Source organism: Schistocerca serialis, chromosome 4, assembly GCF_023864345.2.
Source record: "Schistocerca serialis cubense isolate TAMUIC-IGC-003099 chromosome 4, iqSchSeri2.2, whole genome shotgun sequence".
Lineage (NCBI taxonomy): Eukaryota > Metazoa > Arthropoda > Insecta > Orthoptera > Acrididae > Schistocerca > Schistocerca serialis.
Genome location: NC_064641.1, coordinates 474,625,757 through 474,650,842, shown reverse-complemented (window position 1 = coordinate 474,650,842; position 25,086 = coordinate 474,625,757). Strand labels below are relative to the sequence as shown.

Sequence of the window (25,086 nt, the reverse complement as noted above, 5' to 3'; positions counted from 1 at the left end):
ACCAAATGTGTTCTTCGGTGGAGCATTCGATTGACTTGTCGCCTAGTCACCAAATAGAACGAACAGCGAAAAAAAAAAAAAAAGAAAGTAGTGGCATGAGGGAGGCTTCAACATGGCTCGTCTGCTTGGCAGTCCAACATCTTGAGCACTTAACCACCACGCCGTTGCTCTCTCTAATTGTTTTAGAATGCACATTTTGCCCTTGGACCGTTCACTGGTTTTTTGTTTTTTTTTTGTTTACAGTTCAGTACACATTCTTCCTGTTGTTGTGCTTGATCCTTGTTCAGTCTTTGACTTTTCCTTGTCAGCAGAAAAATTCGTCGTTAGCTGTTGAAACTATCTATTAAATTTATACCTCCTTTCAAAAGAGGCTAGTAAATGCTGGAAAACGCGGGTCTTACGCATTTTTAAAATTTCAGTCATACTCATCTGGGGCTCACCAGTACCTAGGTAGTCATAGATTTGCTAAGTTTCTCAACAGTTGTTGTTGAGTCTAGCTCTTCAATAACTGCCATGTGTGTGAGAGCATGAACGGCTTTTCTGTTAACTAATTCTGAATGGCACACAGTCAAGACATGCCCGGCTCAACGAACCAACTGCTTGGCCTTGTCGGTAATACCATCAGCTTTCTCGAATTATAGAGCAACAGTCTTCCGGGTTATGGCGTAGAGTTGATGATGTAGTCTCAAGTACGAAACAGTCACCGTGCTGCCTCGGTTAAGTACCGGCATTTTCCTTGCATAAATAACTTTCACCTACTTTCTCTTATGAAATCTTTATCAGGGCGCCTCCGGGAGGCATGCAGCGTCCACATACATACGCTGAAATTTCCGATCTACGATATCCATTTACCAAACCACTTACTTTTTTCGATATTTTCAGTGGGTCAGAGAAACGTAGCTCTCACATTCCACGACGGAACGAGAAATAGTGTAGCGTTCTACATACTTTTGAGTACCTTATTTGGTTTGCCAGCGGTTTCATATCATCTTAATTACTTATACCCACTCATACTTTCGACATCCAGTAAAACAGAAAGAAAGTGACGGGGCAGTACCTCATTATAATTCTAGGTGATCAGTATATACGGTCTCATTCATCAAAAACTTATTATTCCGATAACGGTACCTACTTTAATATATGCTTTCTTTATATATTTCTGTTGTTTGAAAGATAAAATTAGTTTCCTTGATAATTTCACATTTGTTTCTTTCTGGCAGTTATCTACACTAATTGTTCTATGAAAGTGTTTCAGTATTGCTGTCGATTGGATATAATGCTTAGTAGGCTATATTACTTAGTTTATTTATTTGAGCCCACTGTACTTGGCATATAACAGTCAGTTCATTATTTGTCCAAGTATTTACCTGGCTGTAAGGAATTAAATAAACCAGTCATGGTTAATTTAGTAAGCAATATGTATGAATGCGTCAAAATGTATTAATAACGAACAGAAAAGAAGCACGAACATAAATTTACTGCAAAAAAATAAAGTAAAAATATCAGCACCCAACATAACTATTACATTAGAAAATTGTTGCACTATCTCAGAATTATATTTGTCTCATTAGGTTACCTTCCATTCAGAAGGCTGTTGCACGCAGCGACTTTTGAATTGCCTTGTAAATAGTAGATTTCAGCTATCAGTCGTCCTTTTGAAATTTTATTGTCAGATCTAGACTTCAGCTGGAAACTAGCCACTCTCAATGCACTATTATCATAGTGCATTGAGAATGGGTAGTTTCTGGCTGAAATCTAGATCTGACAATAAAATTTCAAAAGGACGACTGATAGCTGAAATCTATTATTTACAAGTTATGTTTGTCTCTCATTTTCCTCATGACAATGCCTCTGATTCTGTGCAGCTGTCTGTTTTCGAAGGCCATTATTTTTATTTTAAGGTCGTTGTATGCATACGGGAGCTTAGTAAAAAATCTTTATAGATTTTGCTGTGAATTCGTGCTTCTGCGTCGAAACTGGGGAGGCAGCAGATCCCGGCATTGCTTGAAGTGTCACGTCCGTGCACACCGATCCGGTAAGTCGTGCTACGGTACGCAAGCTGCGCTGTTTTGTAAATTGTTTTTATTTGGCCGTGGAGGCAGATGTCTATGAATATCTGCAGCGTTACAAAAACCCTGCAACATATTTCTGTCTCATGACTATCATATGGAACGCTTTAAGGAGACTTGATTAAGGCTAGATGGAAACAGGCGCAACTCCAAAAACAGTTGTACCGTCTTCTGGCGTTCTGCTTTCTTAAACAACAATCTACATCTATATCTGCATGGTTACTCTGCAATTTACACTTAAGTGCCTGGCAGAGGGTTCATCGAACCATTTTCGTACTACTTCTCTACCATTCCTCTCTCGAATGGCGTGTGGGAAAAAGGAACACCTAAACCTATCCCTTCGAGCTCTGATTTCTCTTATTTTATTATGACGGTCATTTCCCCTACGTAGGTGGGTGTCGACAAAATATTTTCGCTTTCGGAAGAGAAAGTTGGTGATTGAAATTTCATAAATAGATCTCGCCGCAAAGAAAACAGCCTTTGCTTCAGTGACTGCCACCCCAACTCGCGTATCACATCAGTGACACTCTCACCCCTATTGCGCGATAACACGAAACGAACTGCCCTTCTTTGCACTTTCTCGATGTCCTCCGTCAAGCCTACCTGGTAAGGATCCCACACTGCACAGCAATATTCCAGCAGAGGACGGACAAGTGTAATGTATGCTGTCTCTTTAGTGGGTTTGTCGCAACTTCTAAGTGTTCTGCCAACAAAGCGCAGACGTTTGTTTCGCCTTCCCCACAATATTATCTATGTGGTTTTTCCACCATTTTGTTCCGTTAAGTGCGACGTATTGAGTTCTGTCTGCAATGAAGTCTGGAATCCAGTCGCAATACTAGGTAAGCTCACTTTTTTTTTCACTAAGCGACAGTGTGCGACGATGTCTAAAGCCTTTCGGATGTCAAGAAAAAGGAATTATCCTATGCGCCTTTGTCTACAGCGCTATAGGTTTGACGGAGGGACAGAGCGAGCTGAGTTGCGCAATATCTCCACTGGCGGAATCCTTGTTGATTTTTATGAGGAGATTATCGTTCATTTTTGGTTCTCCCCTGACAGCAGAGGTATCTTCCTGCGGATCACTGTCCAGGTTACGAGGTCATAATGGTGCTGCAATGGTTTGAGGATGTTGGTAATGAACTCATGTTGATGTCTTGGCCAACAAATGCGGCTTATCTGAACTCGACGAAGCACATCCAGGACGCTCCACGGCGGAAGGTGGACCAACATGCTATCAAGCAAGTTGTCTTCAAATTTTGAATCATCAGTGTACGAGGGTCGTTCAGTAAGCAAATCAACACATTTTTTCGGCGAATTTAGGTTCAAAAATTCGGAATTTCTTGTGAGACATAGTGCCATATTCCCGCTTGGGTCCCTATATTTTCATGGAGTTCAAATAGGTGGCAGCGCTATACGTAGCCTTAAAAATAACGGAGGTGGGTTCCAAGGAGAGAGCTAACACTGAGTTTCCTTTGGATGAAAACCAGAGCATCGCAGGTATTCATGGGCCCTTGCAGAATGTCTACGGAGACCTGGCAATGAATAAAAGCACGCTGAGTCGTCGGGGAAGGGTCTGTCGTCTCTGTCTTCATCGTAACAATGTCACGCAAACCTGTCCGATCTCAGGCGAGCCGGTTGGTCGCAGACATGTGTGTCTCCTGCAATACTGGAACGTGCGGACACTCTCACTCGAGGTGATCGGTGGTTCGGAGTCAAATTCTTCTTCTCCATGACAACGTGAAGCCCCACACAAGTCTGTGCACCCGAGAGGTGCTCAAAAATCTTCTATCTCACCCACCATACAGCCCGGATCCCACAGCTTCTGACTTCCACGTGCTGGCCCAATGGAGAATGCACTTCGCGAGAAACAGTACGCGGGTGATGTGGAGGTTACTGATGCAGCAAGACGTTGCCTCCGCTGTCGACCAACAGAGTGAAACCATGCTGAGATACAGGCCCTCCCAGTAAGGTATCGTAAGACCGTCGAACTAAACAGAGACTATGTTGAAAAGTAGGGTTTGGTAGCCAAAAGAGTGTGGAGTAATATGTTGTGCTGCAATCCTTAACAAAAAAAAGCTGCTTTCAGAAAAATGTGTTACTTATTGAACGCCCGTCGTAATATACGAAGGTGTGCTGAAAATTACTGCCTCCGAACGTTATCTGTGAAAGCTCGTAAAGCTTTTTAAATAAAACAAACGTTATTAACATTCTAAATCTTTATTATTCATGTATACATATTTGCAGCTCTCTTCCGCAGAAAGGACTCCTACTTGTAGCATGTAAAATGGTGGTGTGCAAAGTATCTGTGTCGGTGCGTGAGAAACAGCGTGCTGCAATCGATTTTCGAATTCGAAGTGTTCGTTCAGATATGGAGCATCCTCTCCACAAGCATGAAATGTCAGCCCGCACACGAGAGCTGCGACATTTGTAATAATCCGACGCTTTGTGTTCACAGTCATCGATCATCCTCCACACATCCCCGACTTGGCACCATCCGATTATCACCCGTTTCGAAAGATTAAAGAACATCTTAGAGGACTTCACTTTTACAGTGATGAAGCGACCAAGCAGAGGTGAGGTTGTAGCTCCGTCAACAAAGTCAAACATGCTACAGTGACGTTGTGAAAGAACTTGTCTCTCTTTGGGAGACATGTGTTCGTCGCCAGAGTGATTATGTTGAGAACTAAACAAGTTGACCTGAAGAATAAAGTTACAGAGTGTTAAGATTGATTGTTTTACATAAAAAGCAGTAAGCGTTTTCACATAGCAAATTCGAAGCCATTACTTTTCATCGCGTCCTCGTACGTACACTGTGCTATTTAGCAGGTTATCTAACACCTGTCGAATTTTTTATCAGGGGACTGAGGAATTCACGGTCGGACGAATTTAAACGTGTTTCAAAATTACAGTTGCCCGAGCACTGGTAGGTTGTCGGTGAAACGAGATAATGCACGTGACGGTCATAATGCCTTGCTGAAGCGCGGTGTGAATTGAGTGCGCTAATGAACACTGAGAGCAGCAGCAGTAATTCTGTTTTCACAAAAAACCGTTAAACACTACATAATAGCTTTAACTGCTGGAGTTATAACTGAAACGGGCCGACATCGTTACTGAGAGCCAGGAGTGATCATAGCCGGCATTTGTCTGACGTTAATTGCTAATAACCCAGAGAGAGAGAGAGAGAGAGAGAGAGAGAGAGAGAGAGAGAGAGAGGAAAACAGTAGATGGAAGCGATAATGAAGGAGTTATTCTGGATTCATAAGCTGAAGATTGTTCAGGGTGGCTAAGAAGGGTAACACGGAATACACGCAGCATTCAAAGTAGCAGATGCAATCAGTACAACATATATTCTTGTTTTCCAGACTGTTAAAAGAAATAACGATTAACTGATGCAAAATGAAGCAGGGAATAATTCCCACAATTTTCAGACTTTGGTCTCTGTAAAATGGAAATTTAATTGACTATCTTACTCAGTTTTAGATTATGGCATTCACATTTTGTGTGTTTCAGTCTTTTTCTGTAATTACGAAAGTTACTCCGGAAAATTAAAGTTTTCCAAATCTCAAAACGCATTTTACTGTACATCAGGGTCCTGTACCTAGGAACAAACATCCCACTGAAATTTGAAACCGTAGCAATGGAGAAAATCTTGTCAACACTGTATTTAGTCGTCTATCTTTTACATTATTGCTCTACCACAAACCAATAATTATGAAATAAAATCAATTTTAGGCCAGGTTCTCATTTAAAATGTCGAAAATTCGATTTTTATTGAATTTTTTGAAAGGTGTATGTGTCTATAACGTTGGGACGAAAAGGTTTTTTTAACTTGAGCGTTACACAAGTTTCTACAGCCCATTGTTCGAAGCAGTGTCACGGCCGCAGCGGGACGCTCTCAATCGGAGACGCCCGGCTCAGGTAGAAAACTTGTGCCGCGACGCACGTGCACAGAATGTTTTATATTGCAGTATTCATGCAAAAATATTCCCCGATAAAATGTGACGAGCAACGTTTGCAGGCTGCCGAAAGCAGCGTACCTAGCTAACCCAGATCGCCTTTTCTCGCCAAGGAGAAAGAGGGAATTGCTCTCCAGGAACAATTGGAGTTAGAGGAAGGGTTGATATACGGATCTGGAATTGCAGACTAAACGTAAGTAACGAAAACACTTTTTTGTCAAATTTTGGTCAAAATTGTGCAAAAAATAATTTTTGTTCGCCGTATTTGATTAGCTATTTTGAATTTTGGAACTCTATCTTCAGTTTTGTGTTTGGCGACATCAAAAACACGTAACATGCATTTTAATGCAAATTGAGCTAGTAATAGATGCAAAAGTTTTCCCTAAACTTTAAACGAGTTTTTCACGAGAAACAATTTCTCAAAAGTGGCTGCAGCATGAAGTAAAAACAGTTCAACCTGTTAACTTCTACCTTTGGCCCGCGAAAGTAAACGTTTTTCTTGGAAGCTTATACCTATAATACATGAAATATGTTAATATTAACTGTTTTTTAAAAGGGATAGAGAAAGAAACCCTAAAAATCGAATTCAGCCGCGCCTGGTAGCCGGGGGGGGGGGGGGGGGGGGGGGGTCTGAAGCGCCTTGCCACGTTTCGCGCGTTCTCCCCGTCGGAGGTTCGAGTCCTCCCTCGGGCATGGGTGTGTGTGTTGTGCTTAGCGCAGGTTAGTTTAAGTTAGATTATGTAGTGAGTAAGCCAAGGCACCGATGACTTCAGCAGTTTCGTCCCATAGGAACGTACCACAAATTTCCAAAAATCGAATTTAGAGTTCGATTTAGCACCACGTCGTTAAGCTTAAGGCTATTTCATAGCGGTTAGGTACAAGCACCCATAAATTTAATGCGGTGTCGACCAATGTTATCGATTTTTGACTTCAGATAACTCTTGAGGGGCTACCCTACACGTATCTGCGTACTGCAGACTCGCAAGCCCTTGATCAGTCCATAATTATAGGCACCATTTTTTTTGTACTAAAAATCTGAAATAAGTTCAAGGAATAATCAATCATAGTCCCCAAATAGATCCTTTGTATGTCTTGTCATTGTCTCAAAAAAAAAAATCCAAACTATGCCTTTTTTTGCTCATTCTAATGAGAACCTGGCCTTACGCAGAAGGACGAGTATTATGAAAAACAAGTTACAAGTTAAATACTAAATTCTCGTTTTCAAGGGAGGCAAAATGGTTAAGATATTAACGAAACTCAATTTATTTGCAAATGTAACACGTTCCAAGGTAAAAGACTCCCCTCAGGCGACAAGATGGTTCACGACCGACGAATTGTGGTGTAATCATCCACACGATACATAACTGGTCTTAAAAATATAGGGCACTAACGACCCGGCCCGACTTCGCACGGGTAACATTAAGTACCTCTATGCCACACGCTTTGACTGGCGTAGCGTATTTTGTTTGGAGCAACGATTAAAATGAAGAGAACAACGATAAGTAAGTTAATATCAACACTTTCATATGACTTACGATGTGCAAGCAGTGCAGGCCAGGGAAGTTGTCTGGTGGCACTAACGTTACGTGTTCCATATTGAAGTGGCGTTTAGAGTGACTGACATCTTATGGCACTGATGGAATCTCATCGTGGTGTAAGTAATACGTTTACAATCAATGTAAATGTTGCATGTGAATCATGGGTGAATGTGTGTGTGAGTGGTTGATTATGTATCGAAGGCTGGCTGATGCGGCACATTAAAAGAAAAAATAAGAAAAAACGTGCATGATCTACATGCTTAGCAGTATACTTGGGAACCTTAGCACTCACCGGGATGCAACGGTACGACTCATTGCCATGATTCGTTGACGTGGACTCTTTATGCAGACTTCTTCACCGTGCTACGCTAAGAATCACTTCCACATGTAGATTTGGTACAAGGTAAGTTGCGCTGCTGAAAGGAGATATTGTACGTAAAGTAAGCTAAGTTACTGAAGCGCGTTTTCGGAAAACGTTTTACTTGAAGCGCAAAAAAAGAAAAAGTAGAAAGCTATATACTTTGGATTTGCATGTTTTTTTTTTGCTATGCAGTTGCTCTAAAATGATTCCAGGGAAACTATTGGTTACAAATATTTTATTATTTCAAATTATAAGTTTCGTGTCACAGCCTGATGATGAGGTAGTTATCTTTTCGTTATTGGTCATATAACACTTCAAAATTGAGTAACTGACAGCCCGTTGTTCGAAGATTTGCGGTGAATTAAGAGTGCGAATTGCGACTGAGGAATCCAATCCACGTTTCGGTTCTGGAAAACCTTCACTTCAATGAGAGGTGATTGAAAGGCAGAATGAAAGGTAACTGACCACTCCGGGATCCGATACTGCTACGTTTCGGGTCCCTGTCTAACGCTCTACCACCACTTCTTCCTTTCTTTCGATTTTGTTCGTCAATGTTCTAATCATTTGGTCTGGGCGAACGTCAAAGGACACCCATTCAAGACCATCGTTGAATATTTCACTCAGTTTTTTGACCGAACACGCTGAGCTATCATGCCAGTAAACCACTCAACCAGAGTAGATGCGAAATTGGTCACGCTGTTTGCTAACTGAACGCACTGCTGCACTCTCGAGCTACGGCCGCTGCTCCACGGGTGGGAAAACTTAAATTTAATTACTCGAATTCAGACATTTTATACGACCTTTTTATAAACCATACACAAAACCTTCCTCGTGAAACAGTTATATATTAGTGAAAACCGGATCAAAATCCGTAGTTCCTGAGTTAACTGCACATACAGCCGGACGGTAGGAGGAGACTTCAATTGCACGTGACATAATAATCTATAATTGAAGAATTAACCATATATTCGAAGTAGCCTTAGTATATTATATAGCACTTAAATACGAAGAACTTCAATTATTCACAAATGTAACACAAAACACAATCTTATTTCTGACGACAAAATTGGAGAAAATGACAGAAACTGCTTGTGGCGTTACCCTGTCCACATTCCTTCATCTGATTCTAACATCAGTCACTAAACTGAAGTACCGACCAAAAATCACTACCTATTCCTGCGGACAGTATCATCTAGGTATAAAACTCTCCCCTACAATACAAAAACGGATATGCTATTAGTGTATGAGGTGGCGAAGAAAACAATCTGAGAGTCGAACGGTGACAAAATTTGTACATCCGCACTTTTTTTACTATTATTCTCACTATGTACTAAGATTGCGTTACGGAACATTGTTTGGATTTAAGTATTTGGAATAAAGGCTACAGTCTTACTGGATAGTTTCTCTTGGAACGTCAATCGGCGATCATATCTACACTTGTTTCCTGCAGAAAATTTTTTAGTTCCACTTTATATTCAACGATCATCCTCCCGAGGGAACGTAATTTATCTTACTGTGGTGTCAAATTGCTTATCGAGCGTTGTATAAGCACAAGCTGCACTCCATTCGTTGCTATGTATTACCGTCATTTCATGGATTCAAGAAAAGTTTCCACACACACAAATTACTACGAGTTCCGTAACTGACGGAATACGAAATGTTCCAATGAATGCCTCACAAAGAAAATAAAAGTTTCTTTAAATTTCCACGAGAGTTCGCAACTGTCATTCTCGGCCGTGATCCTTCTCCAGACCTTTCCTCATGTTCAATGTACGGGTCGGTTAGTAGTTGACGCGGATTTGATACGCAGGTGCAATATTAGAACAGTTTACGCACCATCTTTATACGATGCCAGGCAAAAAGAAAAAAAAGTGAAACACCTAGAAGAGGAGGCAAAAAGGAAATGCGTTAGATGAGTATGTTCCAAGCAAGATCGTAAGAGATGGAAAAGAGCCACCGTGATACAACAGCTGAGTCGGAAAACTGCTGCGGAAGCAAAGGGAACTTCACAGCAAACATAAACATAGCCAAAGCCTTGCAGACAAACAAAAATTACGCGAAGCGAAATGTACTGTGAGGAGGGCTATGCGAGAGGCGTTCAATGAATTCGGAAGTAAAGTTCTATGTACTGACTTGGCAGAAAATCCTAAGAAATTTTGGTCTTATGTCAAAGCGGTAGGCGGATCAAAACAAAATGTCCAGACACTCTGTGACCAAAATGGTACTGAAACAGAGGATGACAGACAAAAGGCCGAAATACTAAATGTCTTTTTCCAAAGTTGTTTCACAGAGGAATACTGCACTATAGTTCCTTCTCTAGATTGTCGCACAGATAACAAAATAGTAGATATCGAAATAGACGACAGAGGGATAGAGAAAAAATTAAAATCGCTCAAAAGAGGAAAGGCCGCTGGACCTGTTGGGATACCAGTTCTATTTTACATAGAGTACGCGAAGGAATTTGCCCCCCTTCTTGCAGCGGTGTACCGTAGGTCTCCAGAAGAACGTAGCGTTCCAAAGGATTGGAAAAGGGCACAGGTCATCCCCGTTTTCAAGACGGGACGTCGAACAGATGTGCAGAATTATAGATCTATATCTCTAACGTCGATCAGTTGTAGAATTTTGGAACACGTATTATGTTCGAGTATAATGACTTTTCTGAAGACTAGAAATCTGCTCTGTAGGAATCAGCATGGGTTTCGAAAAAGACGATCGTGTGAAACCCAGCTCGCGCTATTCGTCCACGAGACTCAGAGGGCCATAGACACGGGTTCCCAGGTAGATGTCGTGTTTCTTGACTTCCGCAAGGCGTTCGATACAGTTCCCCACAGTCGTTTAATGAACAAAGTAAGAGCATATACACTACCAGACCAATTGTGTGATTGGATTGAAGAGTTCCTAGATAACAGAACGCAGTATGTCATTCTCAATGGAGAGAAGTTTTCCGAAGTAAAATTGATTTTAGGTGTGCCGCAGGGGAGTGTCGTAGGACCGTTGCTATTCACAATATACATGAATGACCTTGTCGATGACATCGGTAGTTCACTGAGGTTTTTTGGGGATGATACTGTGGTACAGCGAGAGGTTCTAACAATGGAAAATTGTACTGAAATGCAGGAGGATCTGCAGCGAATTGACGCATTGTGCGGGGAATGGCAATTGAATCTCAATGTAGACAAGTGTAATGTGCTGCGAAGACATAGAAAGATAGATCCCTTATCATTTATCTACAAAATAGCAGGTCATCAACTGGAAGCAGTTAATTCCATAAATTATCTGGGAGTATGCATTAGGAGTTGCATTAGGAGTTGATCGTCGGTAAAGCAGATGCGAGACTGAGATTCATTGGAAGAATCCTAAGGAAATGCAATCCGAAAACAAAGGAAGTAGGTTACAGTACGCTTGTTCGTCCACTGCTTGAATACTGCTCAGCAGTGTGGGATCCGTACCAGATAGGGTTGATAGAAGAGATAGAGAAGATCCAACAGCGAGCAGCGCGCTTCGTTGCAGGATCATTTAGGAATCGCGAAAGCGTTACGGAGATGATAGATAAACTCCAGTGGAAGACTCTGCAGGAGAGACGCTCAGCTCGGTACGGGCTTTTGTTGAAGTTTCGAGAACATACCTTCACCGAGGAGTCAAGCAGTATATTGCTCCCTCCTACGTATATCTCGCGAAGAGACCATAAGGATAAAATCAGAGAGATTAGAGACCACACAGAGGCGTACAGACTATCCTTCTTTCCACGAACAATACGAGACTGGAATAGAAGGGAGAACCGATAGAGGTACTCAAGGTACCCTCCGCCACACACCGTCAGGTGGCTTGCGGAGTATGGATGTAGTTGTAGAAATTTCGCGAGTTGAGAGTGTGTATAATGTTACTTCGGTGATTACAAAATCGAATAAAAGTGAACTTGGCAGTAGGAGCCCCCTTGTTATTACGACGTTGCACCCCCGCTGATCTGGTCGCATGCACTGATTCGGTTGGGAAATGTACCACAAAGCCGTTGTTTTCTCCTCTGAGGTAAGTTGGCACACAACTGTTCTAACTGATCCTTGATATTCAGTATAGTGGCACTGGGACAGTGTTGGGAACCAAGCTGGTCACACATCTGTTCTCTGGGGGACAGATTTGGTGATCTTGCTCGCTACGTGAGTACTCCAGCATCACGCAGACAGTTTATTGAGACACGTGCCCTGTATCGACGAGCGTTGTCCTGTTGAAAAATGACACCACAATACTGTCGCACGAGAGGTAACACACGAGGACGCAGAACGTCCGTAACGTACCGTTGTGTCGTCAGAATCCCCTCAGTCACTGCTATCCGTGATCTGGTGTCATACCTGAGCGTTCCTTACACCGTGACATCAGGTGTTGCACAGTTGTGCCTCTGCAAAACATTTGAAGAATGGGAAATCTTTCCAGGAAGCAGCCATACTCGTTGACGTTCGTCATTCTCCGTAATGCCGAACCGCGATTCATTATTGAACACACCGTAGTGCACTTCGTTAGCAATCCTTGTTTTCAGGCCACAGCAACACTCCAAACGGAGCTGTTTGTGTTATGGTGCTAATGACAGACTAAGCATGGGACGGTAATTCCTTGTCCGGCCTCTTGTGCTCTCCGATCAGTGGTGCAGGATGACACAGAGTATGGTCGACCAGGACGTTGACGACTAGTATATTGGCAATCACGGTCACATGCAGTCCAGTATCGGGCCACTGCCACATCAGAATTCCACACAAATCTCGTTATTGTGCAAATCTATCAGTTGGCCAAATGTAGACTCACAACAAGACCCCTTTTAAGCTATGACAGGTGCTGTCTCACACGAATGCCGTTCACAGTGATCTCTCAACATCTAACTCTGTTACGGCCGTTATACACCTTACCAGTCCTGGTAATAGCACTGAACACGTTCATCAATAAAGCTCTAGGATGGCCGATGCACCTGTCATGGAGAATTTCGATTTTAATTATTTACGTATCCTCTGATGGTGTCTACGCGTAAAAATTACACTGACATCCGACCATTTCTTCTGGATGCTTAACTATTTTCAGTTAGGCTCTGTTTTTAGATCGTCGCTCCAGAATTATACATTCTCGAGTCTTACTCAAGCACACGGTTATATAGTTATCACAATATTTCTTATACGTATCCCTCTTGTATAGTCGCTATTCCTTAGCTCTTGGTTTTAAGGATCATCGCAATATAGTGAAAGCATTAAATAAGGATAAACCTAATGAGAAACCTTATAAAAACAATCCATCATATCAAATCATCGGTAAACTGAAACAGTAGTAAGTTCCTTGAGTACTCACCAGTGGCAGAACTGCAGCTGTTTCTACATGCTGCCTTCAGCCGACCACTCCGGTCCCTCCTTCACACCTGTGAAACAAATCACAGTTGATGATAACTGCTAGACCGACACAGGGGAAAAATGACTATATTTTGGGATGTCAGATCAAACACCTTTCAGACGTATAGCTTCCAAACTTATTTTATTTGGCTACCAGTTTCGGCAATGTACTACGTCATCTTCAGGCTCTGTGTACAGACAACAATGCTAGCAGTATAAAACGGATAACCAAAAAAGGGAGCGTAGTGCAAGTCTTAATATACAGTGGTAATATGTACTACAGCCAGTACAGGAAGTTACATGAAGATAATTTAAGGAATGAAATAAGAGAATAGTAGCACACTGTATTAACTTAAAGTAGTGAGCAAAGTACATACGTCATATTATCGTAAAAAAGCAATCTACAAAACGAAGGACAATATTTCGTGCCAGGCATAAATAATCACGGTATAATGCTAATGCAATGCCCGGAAACAACTGGAGTAAAACAATATGGCTATATACTGACAAGTACCGACTGAACATAAAACATTTGGTTACATGCTGTCATATACTAGTAAAATATGTACCACTTACTAGAGGTAAGCCCCTTAAGTACCTGTATCATAATATTACATATACTACTAATAACTAATAAAAGGATAATATAAAAATACATCAGTGCAGTTTATCGATCGCAAACTCGTAAGACGCAACTCATTTAGTAAAACTTTTCTAGTGAACCAAACTGTGAATATAATGTATTATACCGTAACGAACTCCCACTAAGCAGTAAATTTGCATTTTCCACATATTTCAATACTTACTGCTTAGTGGGAATTCGTTATGGTATTTCACATTAGGTTCGTACTTTGGTACACTAGAAATGTTTTATTAAATAAGTGGCATCTTACGAGTTTGTGATCGATAAACTGCACTAATGTATTTTTATATTCTCCTTTTATTAATTATTATTAGTATATGGAACATGATGATGCAGATAGTTATAGGTCTGACCTCCAGTAAGTGGTATATGTTTTACTAGTATATGACAGCATGTAATAAAATGTGTTGTGTTCAGTCTGTACCCGTCAGTATACGACTATGCTCATTTACTCCAGTAGCTTCACAGGCATTGCGTTAGCATTATACCGTGATTATCTATGCATAACATGAAACATTGATCTCCGTTAAGTAGGTTCCATTTTTACAATTATATGAGGTATGTACTTTCCTCACTACTTTAAGTTAACACAGTGTGTAGCTGTTCCCTTATTTTATTTCTTAATTTATCTGTAACTTTACGTAACCTCCTGTACTGATTGATATTGTTATGTTAGTACATATTACCACTGTATATAAGACTTGCATCACGCCTCTTTTTTATTAAGTTATTAAGTTATTAAGTTATTAAGTTAACACAGTGTGTAGCTGTTCCCTTATTTTATTTCTTAATTTATCTGTAACTTTACGTAACCTCCTGTACTGATTGATATTGTTATGTTAGTACATATTACCACTGTATATAAGACTTGCATCACGCCTCTTTCTTTAGGTTATCTATTTCATACTGGTATCATTGTTGTCTATACACAGTGCCTGAAGATGGGGTAGTAACTCGCCGAAACTGGTAGCCAAATAAACTAAGTTTCGAAACTAAACTGCTGAAAGGTATTTTATTTGACATCCTGTATCGAGCAGCCGAATCCCGCAACCATCTCTGAAAAGATGGACATACAGAGACTTGACTAAATTATTGTCTTTGAGATACGACAAATTAATGTATAACAAATGTGAGGGATGCGGAATAAACTTATTCTAGTCTGCCTCTCTGTAGGATCTTCTCTCTCATTTTGTATGCATATCTTTTCTGTTGTTTTAAACCAGGTCATAAAATCGAGTGTTTCGGTAATTAATTACCGGTGATTCTCCGGCGTAACAGATGAACGAAACAATTTAAGAAGTCTTATAAACACGTCGTACACGGCCATCAGATACATGAAACCTTTTACTTATCTGTGAATTGGCTCTGTAATCACGCACGTAGGAATTCCTTACGTTTTTCGAAATTCTAGCAACTGAACTTGTCTTGAAGAGGCTAGGCTCTGTCTGTCACAGTGCAGCATGAAAGCAGGTAATGGAGGTGTAACACCTCGTTAAGAAACGTTGATCCAACTGGTCCGGCTGGTAGTTACTCGTAAGGGTATCCTTTTTACATTTACGGTGAAGACATCATTTTTAAATAAGGGATGTGAGATTAGGGGCTCAGTGCTACAACTAACAGAGCGGAAACAGCAGCCCTCTCTGGTAGGCTTTGTACATGGAGCTGCTGAGACTACAATCTTTACCCTTCTCAGCACTGGATGATGCTGTCAAGGGACATCTAACGTCTTGAATCTCGTAAGAAAAGTTCACGCTGCACTCTAACAGGTGAACAGTTCTGAAGCGGAAACAGAGCCATACCGAGCTACAGTACTGTCCAAGCTTCGTAACATCTGATACGCCAGCATAGCAAGTTTCAGCCTGGAGGGAAAAGTAAATTACATATCCCCTCCACGTTTTCTGTTTGCGCATAAAAACGATATTGCAGGATCTTTATTGTTTAAAAGTGCGATGCAGTTTTCCTTCGCACATGCATGCATGCATGTCCGAAGGAATTTTGCATTGTAATTCGGAATGACACACACATTGAAATATCATATTTATCCGTCGACACCAGGCAAACAACGTTCAAGTAAAATGTCTCCCCTGTACGGGAATATACATACTGGGTGTACGAGTACATGTTGTAGACACTTGGTTGATGATATATGGAAGTTTGGACTGGCCTTGAGTGGGGGTCGCATAGCTAGATGGTAAGGCGATCGCTCGCGATAAGAAGGAAATCTGGGTTGGTGTCCCGGACCGGCACTAATTTTCACTGTTGTCATTCCATAGTACAGCCGCTGGTTGCCCATATTCGCAACTGCGAATACTTTTTTTTTTTAGAAAAGAGGTTTCACAACGTAGCTTGGAATACACTGATTGGATTTATGAGATTTTCAAGGGTAAAATCAGTGGTGGCTGTTTATCATGTACTGATGTGCTACAGAACACTGTAAAAATCACTCTGAAATGGTGCCACTTCTCTTTGAAAACTATCTTGAAACCGTACTAAGATTACACCGTTTATCTCCGAATGCAAGCCAGAACTGACACTAAAATTACACCATTTCTCTTTGAATGTATGCTGGTATGCAACTAAAATGATTGAAAACATGTATTGCAGCGCTCTGTCCACGGTAACTAGAAAGCAGTATTGAGTGTTGAAACGAAGGTCAGACGCACCATGATGAACTCAGAGAAAGGACGAAGCTGTCGGGTTTTGACTGTGCATGCCCTGGTGTTACATTATCCCTACAAACCTATGAGTGCTATGTTTCTCACAGCACGAGGTCAGTATTTTTCTTTCAAACCACGTGTAACGTTTTGTGCAGGACTGGAGTATAACGAATTTTAGAAGAGCAGTTGTCATAATGGCACTTTGGGCTAGTGGTGAAGTGTACTGACTGGCAATTTGTCAGCTTTGGTTCGATTCCCGTGCTACCAATATATCTTAAGTTTTATTTTATTCCTCAGAATTTACTAATTATAAAAATTACGTACATTTAAACACTTAAATTCATATATGCAAAATTAATATGTTCAATTTAGTTATGACTTCTACCCCTGTAAATCAAAAGGCTATAAATGTTGGCAAGAGAACGAACATACGAGGAAATTTTGTATGATCTGCTAAAGAGGCCCTTTTTTCATTACATCTTTTGGGCGAAAGTGACATTTAAAGAGTTAGGTGGCATTATCTCAAACGTAAATCTCACTAGAGGGCGAGGGTCGATGAACACAGATCTGGCTCAGACTATATGAGTAGAAGCAGCTAGATGCCCCTTTCAAGTTACTAGAATATTTCGCCTGAGTAGCCCGTAGGAAAGGTGAAGCACTCTTCAAAGGTTTGAGTGTAGAATATATGGGATTTTTGATCGGCAGTTCTCGCAATGGCACGGTATGAGTAGAAGCAGCTAGATGCCCCTTTCAAGTTACTAGAATATTTCGCCTGAGTAGCCCGTAGGAAAGGTGAAGCACTCTTCAAAGGTTTGAGTGTAGAATATATGGGATTTTTGATCGGCAGTTCTCGCAATGGCACGGTAGCCTAGTGTTCAGACACACAGAATGGCCGTTTGTGGGCTTGGTTTCGATTCCAGCTGTTAGTAACTGAGTTTTCTCGTTTACATTATTCCTTACAACATTAAATGATAAGTTATAAAATTTAAATACATTCAAACAGTTCGGTTTATATACATATGATTAATACATTCAATTTAGTTTCGATTACTAGCCTTGCAAGTCAAAAAGCTATAGGTCACGAATTTCTACCACATTTGTAAAATTTTGCACGAGATAGCACTGGGTGCAGTACAGGGATGAAAAGTTATCTACAACTTGTACAGAAACCACATTTCAGGTTTAAGAGTAGAAGGACCTTAAGAGAGCGACAGTATTTGAGAAAGCAATGAGACATGGTTGTAACCTACCCAAATATTGTACAATCTGTGCACAGAGCAAGAAGTAAAGGAAACCAAGGAGAAATTTGGAATATGTGTTAAGTTCAAATACAAGAAATGAAAAATTTGAGGTTTTTCTTTGACGTCATAATTCCACCTGGAACAAAGGTCTTTGAAGACCACTTGAAAGGATTGTGCTGGCACTTCAAAAGAATTTAGAAGACAAGCGTAAATAACATTAAAACAAGGGTAGTGGAGTGTAGTAAAATTATGCAGCAGATGGTGAAGAAAACATATGAGAAAATGTGACACAATGTTAGGTGTTATTAACTTTTGCTATTTAGGTATCAGAACAACATACACCTGTAGAATTAAGGAGAATGTAAAATGTATACAGGCAATAGCAAAAAAAGCTATCTGAAACCAGAGAACTGCCTTAACATCGAATAAAAGCTTATCCATTAGAAAGCGTTTTGAAGACATGACTGGAGTGTAGCTTTACATGGAATTGAAATGTGGACGATAAACAATGTAGAGAACAAAAGAATGTATACTTTTCAAGTTTGTTCCAGGAGAAGAACACTAAATATAAGATAGATACATCGATTGAAGAGTTGTTGAATCGAATCGAGGAGAAAAGAATTTAAATGCACGATTTGTCTAAAACGTTGGATACTTTCACAGGGCCCCTTTTTAGCCATCAAATTATTCTTCATCTCGTTATGGAGAAAAGTGTAAGGTCACAAAAACTGCAAATGGAGGCAAGGCTTGAGTGCAGTGAACAATTTCGGTTGTATGTAGGATTCTCTGGTCATGTAGATGTTAAAATATTTACTCAAGGCAGCCTACCGTAGCGAGTCGCATCAAACCACTCTTTTAACCATTATCCAGTCCCATAATGTCATTTGGACAGTAAAAAAATAAGTATACTCCTTTACGATTGTTGAAGTACGTTTTTGAGCGCGACAGTTTTTTCAGGAACTATAACATGAAAACTTTTAATAACAAGGACATAATGCTGTAGTAATTAGGGGAGAAACCGTTAACAATCAATTAAATTCGCGGTGAATTTGGTAAATGTATGAAACTTAATCAATAGCTGTTCGGCCGTAACCTCGACTATATTATCGAGAGATTTAATGCACTAAATTACAGAACGTTGTCTCATTATCACACATAGCTTAACAATGAAAAATGCCGGTTCGTGGAAGCGAATCAGTGTTAACGTTCCATTGGGATAAGGACAAAACAACATAAATCCTCTTCGACAAATTGTTTTCACCGCAAATTTGTGGCGTATAATAGTTGTTTCGGTTTACGCTCAGTTTTGCCGCGAACATTCTAAATGGCACAGTATGTGTGCCGCTACAAATCCGTTCGTGCATAACGTGTTATCGTTACGAGCAGACAAATACCCAACATTTAAATGCCAGTAATAGATAACGTGTGTGATACATTTTCGGAAGTGTAAGTACACAAAGAAAAATACGAGAGAAGAGTGTAAACACAGGATTCAATCAGTTTTAATCTGTGATAAATGTCTGTCGCCGGAATGCGCAGTAAAAAAAAAAAAAAAAAAAAAAAAATCCTACACGGAAACTGACGATATGAGCCACGGTCCAGCAGATTAGCCACATCACGCGACTCTTTCTAAAGCGCAGTACGGAGTAACATCAATATGGTTCTAATCTTTCTTGTCGCTTATTAGGCTGGTCTGTTATGACGTAATATTTCTTCCAATTGCAAATGCACGATGTAGCAGCGTCTGCGCTACGCCAAAATTTAAATTCAAAATGTTGGGCAATAGAGTAAAGTTATTACTAACCCGCAAATTGATATAAATTTCACAATGCTGTTCTAGACATGGTCCAATTGGATTAGTTATATCATGGCCTTGTTTCGACTTTTCAATTGATTTACTCTATAACTCCGCTCTGGCGGGATATTCGATACCGAACGACCGCCATGTCATCCTCTGTCAGTGGCGCCTTGGATATGGAATGGAGGGTCATGTCATCAGCAGACCCGTTGTCGGCTTTCTTGATGCTTGAGTCTTTGCTTCTCAATCAAATAGCTTCTCAACTGGCCACATTAGGCTGAGTGCAGCCTATTCCAAACCCTGGCATTACCGGAAATCGACTCAGGTCCACCGCATGGCAGTCAGCCGCGCTGACCACCAGTGACAGGTAAAAATCCTAGGGCTGACAGGGGATCAAACCCCAGACATTTAAATGAGTAGTCTGACACTTTAATATTATTATTCTTCCATTTCAAACTATGGCAGAATTGAAGAGGTAACATGAGAAAATAATATTTTGAAAAAAAAATGCAAAAAGAAAATAACTGCGGCTCACTTCGAAGCGGGATTCGTCACTGAAGAAAATTCAATGAGATTCCAGGTCCCTGTGAGCAACGAAGACCTATCTGGAGACACCCTCCATAGCTGTGGAATACCACCATGACCGTCGCCCGCCATAAGTCCCGAAAACCAGGAGTAAATATGTGTTTGCAGACAGGTGGGTGAACAATATACGCAGATGTCGTCAACTGGGAGAAGACGTGTAATTAGGCTCAAAGATGCCGGCTGGAGTAATCGGGGAACCGCTCGACATTTGGATAGGAGCGATGACACTATTCCACGATGCCGGCATGAACTGTGGGAAAAATGGCCGAATACAGCGTCAGGAACGAAGCGTTCGACCTAGAGAGACGACAGAACGTGAGGACAGAGCAATCTTTAGTGAGGCACTCAGAGCCCTGAATTCATCATTATCATCGATACGATGTGCAACTGATGTTTCAGTGACCACAAGGACCATTAATAAGCGGCTCACAGATATGGGGTTTAACTCACGGCGCCCGTTGCTCCGACTTCTTCCATTAACATCTGTACACCAACAAGCCCATTTGTGGTGGTTTCGAGTACATTCGGCATGAAACCTCGTTGGCTGGATTATAGTGGGCATTGTGGTAATCATCCAATCAACGCACCGAGTTGAAGATAGCCATTTGATAAAAATCTGTGCCCTTCTGCGTGAAGAAGCCGGTAACTGCCTGCTGCACATCCTCGTCCGACAGGAATCGTCGACCTTCAGGGCTTTTTCTAAGCTACCGAAGGCGTGATAATCGCACAGGGATAGATCAGGACTATAGGGCGTGTGCCCGAGTCTCTCCCACTTGAATTGGTCCGTAATAGATAAGGATGGCTTCCTAGACCGACTGGCGTTTGAGTCGAATTGCGCCCAGCACGGAACTTGGCGCACCATTGCACAACGATGGTTTTCGAGAGACATGATTTTTTTTTATTTGTTTCGTATGGCATCAAGTATACGTTACTTAGGTTGAACAGTACTGGTGTTAATAGTGTTACAACATGCGTAAAGTACAGATAAAATAAATTACATTTATTCCTGACTAGGAAAGTCTTAGATTAAGTCGATAATACGATGTTATCCATAAAAATAAATTTAAATAACACTCGGATGAATTACACATAAAAGAAAAAATGAAATAGGTATTCCAAATTTAAGATTGTAATTTCTTCAAATGTTTGCCAACAGTTGATTATATCCAGCAGTCTGCGTCCTCAGGGACCTCATGTATACTGGACAGAGTTTCATCACATTTATGTAGAGGATATTCTGTGATTATGTGATGTACTGTTTGTCGCTGGTGTCTGCAGTCATACTTAGGACAGGTAGAATCCAGGAAGGACTCATGCAAGGTCGACAATGAGACTTTCAGAGTCAGGACTGGCTATGAACCACTACCCATCCAGTCCCGTTGTAGTGGCAGCTCGGGATTTCTGGAAGATTTCCCGTGGTTCGATTTAGACAGAAGAGGTAGCCATTCTGTGATTGTGGATTTTATTGCGCCAGATATGCTTCCCATGGTCACATTTAGTTGTGTGTATGTATGAGCAATATTCAGTAATACTGGGCAGTAATTTTCACCAACGGAATGCACAAGTGAAACGGTAGTTTTCAGAACCGACGCCTTAACCGCCCGACTTGTTCCAGAGAGTTTGTATAATACGTTGTTTCCGGTTATCATTTTCAAGGCTGTTTCAGTTAGTTGCTTTCTGTATGTTAGGCAGCGATCCAGGGTCACGCCAAGGTATTTTGGGGATGGGTTATTTGACAGCAACCGATTTCTGAATGCAATTAGCAGTTTATAGCCGGTATGCCTGTTACTCAGATGGAAGGTGGAAGGTTCAGTTTAGGCTTCGTTTACCTTGAGTCACCATACATTAAAAAACTCGTCTAGAGATCGCAAATTCTGAGAGTCGTTTCCGAAGTTGTAAAATCATTATATTGCGTCACCAGCGCTATGTCATCAGCATAGATAAATGTTGTTGCTTTCGTTTTTTGTAAGTTGGCAACATATAAACTGAAAAGTAGTACCCCAATCCGGAACCTTGTGGTAGACTGACATTTAAATTGTGCACCTTGCTTACTTGATCATTTATCTGAATTTGGAATTTCCTGATGCAACTGTAGATTATTCTCCCAGTGGTGTACTCCGGGCACCTCAGCTAAGTTAGCGATTGTCTATAGTTAGTGATAACTAAATCATTTTAGCTTAGGTTGGCAACATGACAGGAAGGCATGAATTTTGTGAACGAGCCTATCTCCTCTACTTCCATGTAAAGCAGGAAGTGACCATCAGTGTGCTTTGGTAGGTATCGTAGTGTCAGAAGAGTTGCCTTTTTATTTATACGAACTGAAAGTATCGCACATAAATACTTATGATGGCCATTACAGTTTGCTTGGTATTTGCACTACTGAATGACACTGCGTTTTTATACACATTAATTAAAGCTGAAAGTTACGCTAACTACAAGAAAAGAAGGATCCTTTACTGAAGCATGGAGAATCCAAAGAGATTTCCTTACTAATAAGACGTTCCCCCAGCTGAGATACACAACTACACCAGTCCCTGGACAACAAGGGATATCGTTGCCAATCGTTTTGTTGTACTCACATCTCGAGCCGAACCTAGTGTTGCCTCGTTGTCTTTAGATATTCAAACCATTCACCCATTAAAGGTACATCCGGTCGTCACTACTTTCTTGGCGTTACTTTCGCTTTCCACCACCTTCACGCAGAGAAGGGAAACTAATGGATTATTCCGTTACACTTAGAGGATACAGGAATGTCAACAACCTCGATAGCGACAGAGATTTCCATTCACAGTTCTGTTATAAGTAAGTCTTATCGTTAAATAACTACCAATGGCTTCCTTCAGTACATGTATCCGCTGTGATTTTTGAACTTAATTACCCGACTGCCTAGAGTGTGTGGCATACTTATGGGATGAACATGAGGAAGTAACTCGTGATCCAAAATACAGAATTACATACGCGATTTTGCTCAAGATTCTCAATTTTAAAGCTTATGGAAATATTTTGAAATAAAAACCTATGGAAAAAAGTGTGCAAAATCTAACTCGTGTATCATCCGTACGCTGGTTAAACGAGTTTCTGACTAGACATGTAACAAGTACTAACATTCATCCGTGGCGAAATCAGGTTATTCTTCTGCTGGAACTAAACATCTGAACCTTTTCACGTTTGTCTCGGAACCATTTGACTTGACCCGTGCAGTTAATGCATTTGGAAAATATTCTGCATCTGTTACGAAGTTAAAATAATCTTGTAATTAAAGTAAAGTTAGTAAAAAACGGTCTTAAGCGGACAGTCATCTATTCCGAAAAATAGCTCTGAGCCCTATGGGACTTAACTGCTGAGGTCATCAGTCCCCTAGAACTTAGAACTACTTAAACCTAACTAACCTAAGGACACCACACACATCCATGCCCAAGGCAGGATTCGAACCTGCGACCGTAGCGGTCGAGGGGTTCCAGACTGTAGCGCCTAGTACCGTTCGGCCACTCCGACCGGACATTTATTCCGATCAAGACAGTTTTTTGATAATTTTACTGATAGATCGCTGTTCCAAATAATGTTATCTAAAATTATGTTGTAATTAATGTTTGAAGTTTGCTACGTTTGTTTGCGAAAGTACGTGTAACTATTCAGCCTATTCTATGAAATAAAAATTGAGTTAATAAAGAAAAGCTAACGGGCTCGAGTAATGACGTGGATTTGATAAAGGTTAGTTCCACTTTCCGTGAGTACTTTGCGGAGTATGATCAGTCTTGAATTAAACATACATGTTTGAATATAACTCAGCTGTATTTAATTTCCAGTGAACTGATTATCGGCACCTTAATCTGTCATCAGGCAGGAATTAAGAGAGGGAAACAAAAAGTTAATACACCATCTTATTCGTACATTGATGTAAAAGAGACAAGACAAGACTGAATATTATTTGAAATCATTATACAAACTCTGTATCATACGACCGTGAGAATGATACAAATCTGAAATGGGGTAACGTAGATGCTCCACACGGACTAATAAGGCTCAAATGGTTCAAATGGCTCTGAGCACTATGCGACTTAACTTCTGATGTCATCAGGCACCTAGAGCTTAGAACTAATTAAACCTAACTAACCTGAGGACATCACACACATCCATGCCCGAGGCAAGATTCGAACCTGCGACCGTAGCGGTCGCTCGGCTCCAGACTGCAGCGCCTAGAACCGCACGGCCACTCCGGCCGGCGACCAATAAGGAATCACTTTAGCGAGCATAGGTGAAGGAACGCGACGATTAAAGGTGACAAACCATTATATAATGCAAGCAGAATGTAAGGAAGAAGATGAAAACGATACTTGGAAAAGGAGTCTAGTTGACCGAAAGCGACTAGGCCATTTGAGGATGCGAACTCAGTACTAAAGGATGATAGGGGAGAGTCAGTACTTATTTATGAATTTCAAAGGAGGTTTGTACGAAGTCACAAGTAACAGATGTCCTCCTATTTGTGAAATATAGCGGAATTTTTACGGGTGTAAGACCAAATGAGGGAGTAAGAATTATAAGTGCTGTTCGTGAGTGAAATTTGTGTAAATGGGGAAGTTCCATCAGATTTCGAAAATAGCCTTGCTATTATTATTATTATTATTATTATTATTATTATTGTTATTGTTATTATTATTATGAAAACCAGAGCAAATATGTGCGAAAATTACTTTATTTTCACTCTACTGTCGCATACCCCGTCAATAGAAGAGTATTTTATTAGTAACACAAGACTAAATTAATTCGGAAATGACAAGTTTTATACTAGGAGAACTAGGGGTACTGGAGAACCAATTTTATTGTTGTGGTTAAGAATCTAGGGCGGATTTAGGAAAAACAAGGAACTGTAAAAGGAAT

At 40.7% G+C, this 25,086-nt stretch overlaps 1 protein-coding gene across 1 annotated transcript in view; it reads right to left on the bottom strand.

Annotated features, from left to right (window-relative positions):
- LOC126475150 (GTP-binding protein Di-Ras1) overlaps window positions 1–13,291 on the bottom strand; it is a 1,323,975-nt gene extending 1,310,684 nt beyond the window's left edge. Inside the window, exon 1 of the mRNA XM_050102765.1 lies at window positions 13,247–13,291. The gene's annotated coding sequence lies outside the window, so the exon portion shown is untranslated. The remainder of the gene's footprint in view (window positions 1–13,246) is intronic.
- Window positions 13,292–25,086: the final 11,795 nt, after the last annotated feature.